The sequence below is a fragment of the Bubalus kerabau genome, chromosome 22, assembly GCF_029407905.1.
Source record: "Bubalus kerabau isolate K-KA32 ecotype Philippines breed swamp buffalo chromosome 22, PCC_UOA_SB_1v2, whole genome shotgun sequence".
In the NCBI taxonomy this organism is placed as follows: Eukaryota; Metazoa; Chordata; class Mammalia; order Artiodactyla; family Bovidae; genus Bubalus; species Bubalus kerabau.
In genome coordinates, this window is record NC_073645.1 from 2,741,343 (window position 1) to 2,751,157 (window position 9,815).

Sequence of the window (9,815 nt, forward strand, 5' to 3'; positions counted from 1 at the left end):
TTGATCTATATTTCTGTCTTTGTGCCAGTACCATACTGTCTTCATGACTGTGGCTTTGTAGTAGAGCCTGAAGTCAGGCAGGTTGATTCCTCCAGTTCCATTCTTCTTTCTCAAGATTGCTTTGGCTATTCGAGGTTTTTTGTATTTCCATACAAATTGTGAAATTATTGGTTCTAGCTCTGTGTAGAATACCGTTGGTAGCTTGATAGGGACTGCACTGACTCTATAGATTGCTTTGGGTAGTATACTCATTTTCACTATATTGATTCTTCCAATCCATGAACATGGTATATTTCTCCATCTGTTAGTGTCCTCTTTGATTTCTTCACCAGTGTTTTATAGTTTTCTATATATAGGTCTTTAGTTTCTTTAGGTAGATATATTCCTAAGTATTTTATTCTTTCCGTTGCAATGGTGAATGGAACTGTTTCCTTAATTTCTCTTTCTGTTTTCTCATTATTAGTGTATAGGAATGCAAGGGATTTCTGTGTGTTGATTTTATATCCTTCAACTTTACTCTATTCATTGATTAGTTCTAGTAATTTTCTGGTGGAGTCTTTAGGGTTTTCTATGTAGAGGATCATGTCATCTGCAAACAGTGAGAGTTTTACTTCTTTTCCAATTTGGATTCCTTTTATTTCTTTTTCTGCTCTGACTGCTGTGGCCAAAACTATGTTGAATAGTAATGGTGAAAGTGGGCACCCTAGTCTTGTTCCTGACTTTAGAGGAAATGCTTTCAATTTTTCACCATTGAGGATAATGTTTGCTGTGGGTTTGTCATATATAGCTTTTATTATGTTGAGGTATGTTCCTTCTATTCCTGCTTTCTGGAGACTTTTGATCATAAATGGATGTTGAATTGTGTCAAAGGCTTTCTCTGCATCTATTGAGATAGTCATATGGCTTTTATTTTTCAACTTGTTAATATGGTGTATTACATTGATTGATTTGCAGATATTGAAGAATCTTTGCATCCCTGGGATAAAGCTCACTTGGTCATGGTGTATGATCTTTTTAATGTGTTGTTGGATTCTGATTGCTAGAATTTTGTTAAGGATTTTTGCATCTATGTTCATCAATGATATTGGCCTGTAGTTTTCTTTTTTTGTGGCATCTTTGTCAGGTTTTGGTATTAGGGTGATGGTGGCCTCATAGAATGAGTTTGGAAGTTTACCTTCCTCTGCAATTTTCTGGAAGAGTTTGAGTATGATAGGTGTTAGCTCTTCTCTAAATTTTTGGTAGAATTCAACTGTGAAGCCGTCTGGACCTGGGCTTTTGTTTGCTGGAAGATTTCTGATTACAGTTTCACTTTCCGTGCTTGTGATGGGTCTGTTAAGATTTTCTATTTCTTCCTGGTCCAGTTTTGGAAAGTTGTAATTTTCTAAGAATTTCTCCATTTCTTCCAAGTTGTCCATTTTTTTGGCATATAATTGTTGACAGTAGTCTCTTATGATCCTTTGTATTTCTGTGTTGACTGTTGGGTTCTCTCCATTTTCATTTCTAATTGTATTGATTTGATTTTTCTCCCTTTGTTTCTTGATGAGTCTGGCTAATGGTGTGTCAATTTTATTTATCCTTTCAAAGAACCAGCTTTTGGCTTTGTTGATTTTTGCTATGGTCTCTTTTCTTTTGCATTTATTTCTGCCCTAATTTTTAAGATTTCTTTCCTTCTACTAACCCCGGGGCTCTTCATTTCTTCCTTTTCTAGTTGCTTTAGGTGTAGAGTTAGGTTATTTATTTGACTTTTTTCGTGTTTCTTGAGGTATGCCTGTATTGCTATGAACTTTCCCCTTAGGACTGCTTTTACCGTGTCCCACAGGTTTTGGGTTGTTGTGTTTTCATTTTCATTCGTTTCTATGCAAATTTTGATTTCTTTTTTGATTTCTTCTGTGATTTGTTGGTTATTCAGCAGCGTGTTGTTCAGCCTCCATATGTTGGAATTTTTAATAGTTTTTCTCCTGTAATTGAGATCTCATCTTACTGCATTGTGGTCAGAAAAGATGCTTGGAATGATTTCAATTTTTTTGAATTTACCAAGGCTAGATTTATGGCCCAGGATGTGATCTATCCTGGAGAAGGTTCCATGTGCGCTTGAGAAAAAGGTGAAATTCATTGTTTTGGGGTGAAATGTCCTATAGATATCAATTAGGTCTAACTGGTCTATTGTATCATTTAAAGTTTGTGTTTCCTTGTTAATTTTCTGTTTAGTTGATCTATCCATAGGTGTGAGTGCGGTATTAAAGTCTCCCACTATTATTGTGTTATTGTTAATTTCTCCTTTCATACTTGTTAGCATTTGTCTTACATATTGTGGTGCTCCCGTGTTGGGTGCATATATATTTATAATTGTTGTATCTTCTTCTTGGATTGATCCTTTGATCATTATGTAGTGACCATCTTTGTCAATTTTCACAGCCTTTTTTTAAAGTCTATTTTATCTGATATGAGTACTGCTACTCCTGCTTTCTTTTGGTCCCTATTTGCATGGAAAATCTTTTTCCAGCCCTTCACTTTCAGTCTGTATGTGTCCCCTGTTTTGAGGTGGGTCTCTTGTAGACAGCATATGTATGGGTCTTGTTTTTGTATCCATTCAGCCAGTCTTTGTCTTTTGGTTGGGGCATTCAACCCATTTACGTTTATGGTAATTATTGATAAGTATGATCCTGTTTCCATTTACTTTATTGTTTTGGGTTCGAATTTATACACCGTTTTTGTGTTTCCTGTCTAGAGAATATCCTTTAGTATTTGTTGGAGAGCTGGTTTGGTGGTGCTGAATTCTCTCAGCTTTTGCTTGTCTGTAAAGCTTTTGATTTCTCCTTCATAGTTGAATGAGATCCTTGCTGGGTACAATAATCTGGGCTGTAAGTTATTTTCTTTCATCACTTTCAGTATGTCTTGCCATTCCCTCCTGGCTTGAAGAGTTTCTATTGAAAGATCAGCTGTTATCCTTATGGGAATTCCCTTGTGTGTTATTTGCTGTTTTTCCCTTGCTGCTTTTAATACTTGTTCTTTGTGTTTGATCTTTGTTAATTTGATTAATAGTTGTCTTGGGGTATTTCGCCTTGGGTTTATCCTGTTTGGGACTCTCTGGGTTTCTTGGACTTGAGTGATTATTTCCTTCCCCATTGTAGGGAAGTTTTCAACTATTATCTCCTCAAGTATTTTCTCATGGTCTTTCTTTTTGTCTTCTTCTTCTGGGACCCCTATGATTCGAATGTTGTAGTGTTTACTATTGTCTTGGAGGTCTCTCAGATTGTCCTCATTTCTTTTAATTTGTTTTTCTTTTTTCCTCTCTGATTCATTTATTTCTATCTTCTAATTCACTAATCCTATCTTCTGCCTCTGTTATTCTACTATTTGTTGCCTCCAGAGTGTTTTTTATTTCATTTATTGCATTATTCATTATATATTGACTCTTTTTTATTTCTTCTAGGTCCTTGTTAAACCTTTCTGGCATCTTCTCAACCCTTGTCTCCAGGCTATTTATCTGTGATTCCATTTTGATTTCAAGATTTTGGATCAATTTCACTATCATTATTCAGAATTCTTTATCAGGTAGATTCCCTATTTCTTCCTCTTTGGTGTGGTTTGGTGGGCATTTATCCTGTTCCTTTATCTGCTGGGTTTGGGGTCTCCTTTCTGTAGTCTGGCAGTTTGTGGAGTTCTCTTTATTGTGGCGTTTCCTCGCTGTGTGTGGGTTTGTACAGGTGGCTTGTCAAGGTTTCTTGTTTAGGGAAGCTTGTGTTGGTGTTCTGGTGGGTGGAGCTGGATTTCTTCTCTCTGGACTGCAATGAAGTGTCCAGTAATGAGTTATGAGATGTCTATGGTTTTGGGGTGACTTTGGGCAGCCTGTATCTTGGAGCTCAGGCTGTGTTCCTGTGTTTCTGGAGAATTTGCTTGGTATGTCTTGCCCTGGAACTTGTTGGCTCTTGTGTGGTGCTTGGTTTCCGTGTATGTATGGAGGCATTTGATGAGCTCCTGTCAATTAATGATCCCTGGAGTCAGGAGTTCCCTGGAGTCAGGGTTTGGACTTAAGCCTCTGGCTTCCAGTTATTGGTCTTATTTTTACAGTAGTTTCAAAACTTTTCCTTCTATACAGCACCACTGATAAACATCTACATTAAAGGTGAAAAGTTTCTCCATCGTGAGGGTCACCCAGGGAGGTTCACAGCGTTACATGGAGAAGAAAAGAGGGAGGAGGGAGTTAGAGGTGACCCGAATGAGATGAGATGGAATCAATAGAGGAGAGAGTGGGCTAGCCAGTAATCACTTCCTTATGTGCACTCCACAACTGGACCACTCAGAGATGTTCACGGAGTTATACAGAGAAGAGAAGAAGGAGGCAGGAGACAGAGGTGGCCAGGAGGATAAAAGGGGGAAATGAAAAGGAGGGAGACAGATCCAGCCAGTGATCAGTTCCCTAAGTGTACTCCACCGTTTGGAACACACAGAAATTCACAGAGTTGGGTAGAGTAGAGAGGGGTTAGGGAGGAGACACAGGCGACCCAGTGGAGAAAAAGGAGAGTCCAAAGGGAGAGAGAGCAGTCAAGCCAGTAATCTCGCTTCCTAGTGAAAAATGGGTACTGAAGATTGGGTTCTTAAAGGTATAAAATTGGTAACAAATACATAAAAGCAAAAATTAAAAATCTAGAGTAGAGATTGGAATTTCAAAAATACAATGTTAAAGAAAAGAAGAAAAAAAAACAAGGTCACAAAAATTATAAAAAATATATATATATGAAGTTTGCTTTAAAAAAAAGGGTCTTTTTTTTTGCAAAGTAATAGTAGGTTATAAAAGTGAAAATTAAAGGAATAATAGAGGACTTAAATTTTTTTTAATTAAAAAAAAGAAAGAAAGAATGATCATAAAAATAGTAAAAATATATCTAGGACTTTCTCTGGTTTTATTGTGAGTATTGTGGTGTCAGTTCATTTTCGGCTAGTTCCTTGGTCCGACTTATATTTCTCAACATCTATAGGCCCCTTCCTATGTAGTCATTACTAACCACAGGGTTTAATCTATTGCCTGTAGCTTCCAAGGCAGTTCCCTCTGTTATAGCTTCTTCTGTTTGCTGGTCTCTTCAGTGTCTGGTTTCTGCCCTGAGTGTTCGGTCTTTTAAACAACCTGTTCTGTGGTATTTTGTGATGGCAGTCCTAGTAAACCAAGACAAGACTCTAAAACATCTTTGAATCTAAATTACTTTAGCTATTTATATAGCTTATAGTTACAATGTATTGACTAACAAGTGAAATAATCTAGAGACAATGGTGTACATACCTATAAATCTTATTTTCTCTTGGTATGTTTTTCCTGTGACTTCCAATTCCAATGAGCTACTCATCAAACTCATTCTCAGGGCTTCCCTGGTGACTCAGAGGTAAAGAAACCACCTGCCTATTCAGGAGATGTGGGTTTGATCCCTGGGTTGGGAAGATCCCCTGGAGAAGGAAAAGACAACCCACCCTGGTATTCTTGCCTGGGATATCCCATGAACAGAGAGGCCTGGTGGGCTACAGTCCATGGGGTCGCAAAGAGTTGGACACGACTTAGCAACTAAACAACAACAAACTCAATCCCGTCAGTGGTTCATGTTATACATATAAGGGCAAAGAAAATGAGAAGAGAAAAAGTTAATAGTCCACGGCATCTAGAGAAACTTTGCTTGCATAAAATTTACAAAATATTATTCAAATAATATCTTGTTTTATTTTTACTTTCCTCTCATTCTGGTAATACTATTCTTCATGAATATGTTTGTGAGAATATTATTGTTTTTGTTGAAATGAAAATGTTTGAAATGAATAACACCCTTAGAAATTCTTACAGTATTACAATGTAAGTAAATAGAAAAAGAAAATGGCTTCATCTTTTTGTATAAGCAATTAATGCATTTTGGTTTCCTATTTAAATGCCAATTTGTTGGGGCTCCCAAATCTTCTGCCTGGAACTTGTGAGTCATATTCAAGTGTGCCATCAACTCAAGAGAAGGGATCTCTCTCTCCTGCAATCTGCCTCACTTCAGAGTCCCATAGACTCCTTACAGTGTTTTCTTGACAAAAAGCTGGGAAGCATAATTAATCCCTCACTTTCTTTCACTGCCCATTTCACAGCTGCTAGTTCAACCTTCAGAATGTGACCACCCTCCCCACCTCCATCTCCACCGATTCTGAATCAAATCTCCCCTTACATTAGTTCTTTTCAGTCCTTGAACCACAAACCCTGCAAAGGATCAGACCACACACCTCAACTCTCCTCCAGCAAGGGGGCTTTGCCTCACAGGGCAGTCCCACACATGCTCTTTTTATCCATCAATTTCCCCAAAGGAGGTTGATCAAATCGCCTTATCCCCATTATCTCTAATTAAAGGCAGGGAGAAGAACGGAACTGATATTATCTACATCTGGTGATTCTAGGATAGCTCCCTTTTTAATTGTTTGTGTGCCCGTAGGGTCCACCTCTTTGCGGTCCCATGGAGTGTAGCCCACAAGGCTCCTCTGTCCATGGATTTCTCCAGGCAAGAATACTGGAGTGGGCAGCTATTTCCTTTTCCAGGGGATCTTCCCATCCCAGGGACTGAACTTGAGTCTCTTGCCTCTTCTACATTGAAAGGCAGATTCTTTACCTCTGTACCATTTGGGAAGCCCATCTTTACATACACGAAATTATTACACTCATTTCATAGACAATGAAACCAATGATCATCTGAACTATTTGTATAGCTCTGTGAATAAGTGTCAATTGAGCTAACTAGCAGCGACACTGGGATTCAAACCCAGATAAATCTGGGGCCGATTTCCACACCCTACCTACACCATGCTGCCTTGAAGGCATTCTTTAGCACTTCTCATTGGCCTCCCTGGGATCCTAGAAGACGGTTTTGGCAGGTAGTACGAGGATGCGTTTAGGAAGCAGGAAAAAAAAAAAAAAAAAAGAATCTGAGGTCCGTATCTTCACATGTAAAAGAGAAATAAAATTTGTAACATGGAGAGTTCTTTAATTAAATCAAAAGTGGAAGTGGCTCAGTTATGTCAGACTCTTTGTCACCCCATGGACTATACAGACCATGGAATTCTCCAGGCCAGAATACTGGAGTGGGTAGCCTTTCCCTTCTCCAGGGGATGTACCCAACCCAGGGATTGAACCCACGTTTCCCACATTGCAGGTGGATTCTTTACCAAATGAGCCACAAGGGAAGTCCAAGTATACAGGGGTGGTTAGCCTATCCCTTCTCCAGCAGATCTTCCCAACCCAGGAATGCAACTGGGGTCTCCTGCATTGCTGGTGGATTCTTTACCACCTGAGCTATCAGGCAAGTCCAAGAATCAGATAAAGAATTTATCACTGTTAGTAGGCAAGAATAAGAACACAGACAGATATACACCTTGCTACTTTTCCTACCCTCTTTCTGATTAAACAGATCTAAACACATGCACACAAACACGCACACGCACACACACACAGTAAGTTAGGTCAGGCCATGCATGCTCTTGTTGACTCCTCCAAATTCACCACCTAATGCCTCACTTTATGTCCACTTCCCTGACTTCTTCACTGTTCCTGGCAGGCAGAGTTCACAGAGGGGAGCCTTTGCTTTAGGCATCTTCTCTGCCTGCCAAGTTCATCCTCAAGACTTGGCTTATACATTCACTTTTTCTGAGGCCTGTTTGAGGTAACTTTATTAGATAAGCCACCATTCATTATGCTATTAAAATGTCTCACTCTAGATCCCAAATGACTAGTGCCTAACACCTGTTAGCTGCTAAATAAATATTCACTGTTTTTGTTGTTCAGTCACCCAGTCATATCCAACTCTTTGTGCCCCCCTTGGACTTCAGCACCCCAGGCTTCCCTGTCCCTCACTATCTCCCAGAGTTTGCCCAAGTTGCCCATGTCCATTGCATCGGTGATGCTGTCCAGCCATCTCATCCTCTGATATCCTCTTCTCCTGCTGCCCTCAATCTTTCCCAGCATCACGGACTTTTCCAATGAGTTTTCTGTTCGCATCAGATGACCAAAACATTGGAGCTTGAGCTTTAGCTTCAGTATCAGTCCTTTAAGTGAAAATTCAGGGTTGATCTCCCTTAAGATTCACTGGCTTGATCTCCTTGCTGTCCAAGGGACTTTCAGGAGTCTTCTCCAGCACCACAGTTTGAAGGTACCAATTCATTGGCATTCTTCCTTCTTTACAGTCCAGCGCTCACAACTGTACATGACCACTGGGAAGACTATAAGTATTTATTGTATAAATATAATGAAAGAGTTGAATATTTATATCTGTCATGGAGCAAATAAAGATTTTAAAAACTAAGATCAATACGTCTCTGGCCATTTTGTTGGCCAATTGTATCTTCTTTTGTCAGTCATATTAAGAGTTTTTAATACGTCTCAGCTGATTGATCATTTGCATTAGAGGTCAAAATTGCAATTATTTAACCACAGGTTGCTTTGGAGGGCAATAAAACAGAAAAGTGATACTGTTTGATCTTTTTCATAGTTGTTCCTTTATGGAAGCTTATCTTTTGTAATGAAAATGTACTACTAAACCATTTTGACATTTTCCTTAATGTGCACAAAAACAGATGTACACAATAGATCAGAATAGAATGGAAAATAAACTTAAAAATGTCATTGTGGAATATCATGAAGTGCTCTGAATATTTACCATTGTAAGAAAATGTCCAAGAATAGTGTATATGGAAAGTATTTCTAAATTGTACACAATTTATTAAAAAAAATAAACTACTATTCGCTATCATTTAAAAAAAGAAAATATCCAAAAAGGCGTTGGTAATTTTTCTTAAAATCTCTGCTTTCAATTGTTTGAAAACGAGAGTTTGAAAATTTAACAGAAATACAGATCAATGGAATAAAATAGAAAGTCCAGAGATAAATCCACGCACATATGGAAACCTTATCTTTGACAAAACAGGCAAGAAGATACAATGGAGAAAAGACAATCTCTTTAACAAGTGGTGCTAATGGCACCCCACTCCAGTACTCTTGCCTGGAAAATCCCATGGATGGAGGAGCCTGGTCGGCTGCAGTCCATGGGGTCGCTGAGGGTCAGACACGACTGAGCAACTTCACTTTCACTTTTCACTTTCATGCATTGGAGAAGGAAATGGCAACCCACTCCAGTGTTCTTGCCTGGAGAATCCCAGGGACGGGGGAGCCAGGTGGCCTGCCGTCTATAGAGTCGCACAGAGTCGGACGCGACTGAAGTGACTTAGCAGCAGCAGCTGGGAAAACTGGTCAACCACTTGTAAAAGGATGAAACTAGAACAGTTTCTAACATCATACACAAAAATACACTCAAAATGGATTAAACATATAAACGTAAGACCAGAAACTATAAAACTCCTAGAGGAAAACAGAGGCAAAGCACTCTCCAACATAAATCAGAGCAGGATCCTCTATGACCCACCTCCCAGACTAATGGAAATAAAAGCAAAAATAAACAAATGGGACCTAATTAAACTTAAAAGCTTTTGTGCAACAAAGGAACCTATAGCAAAGTGGAAAGACAGCCTTCAGAATGGGAGAAAATAATAGCAAGCAAAACAATTGACAAAGAATTAATCTCAAAAATATACAAGCAACTCCTGCAGCTCAATTCCAGAAAAATAAATGACCCAATCAAAAAATGTGCCAAAGAACTAAACAGTTCTCCAAAGAAGACATACAAATGACTAACAAACACATGAAAAGATGCTCCACATCACTCATTATCAGAGAAATGCAAATCAAAACCACAATGAAGTACCATCTCACGCTGGTCAGAGTGGCTGCTATCCAGAAACTTACAGACAATAAA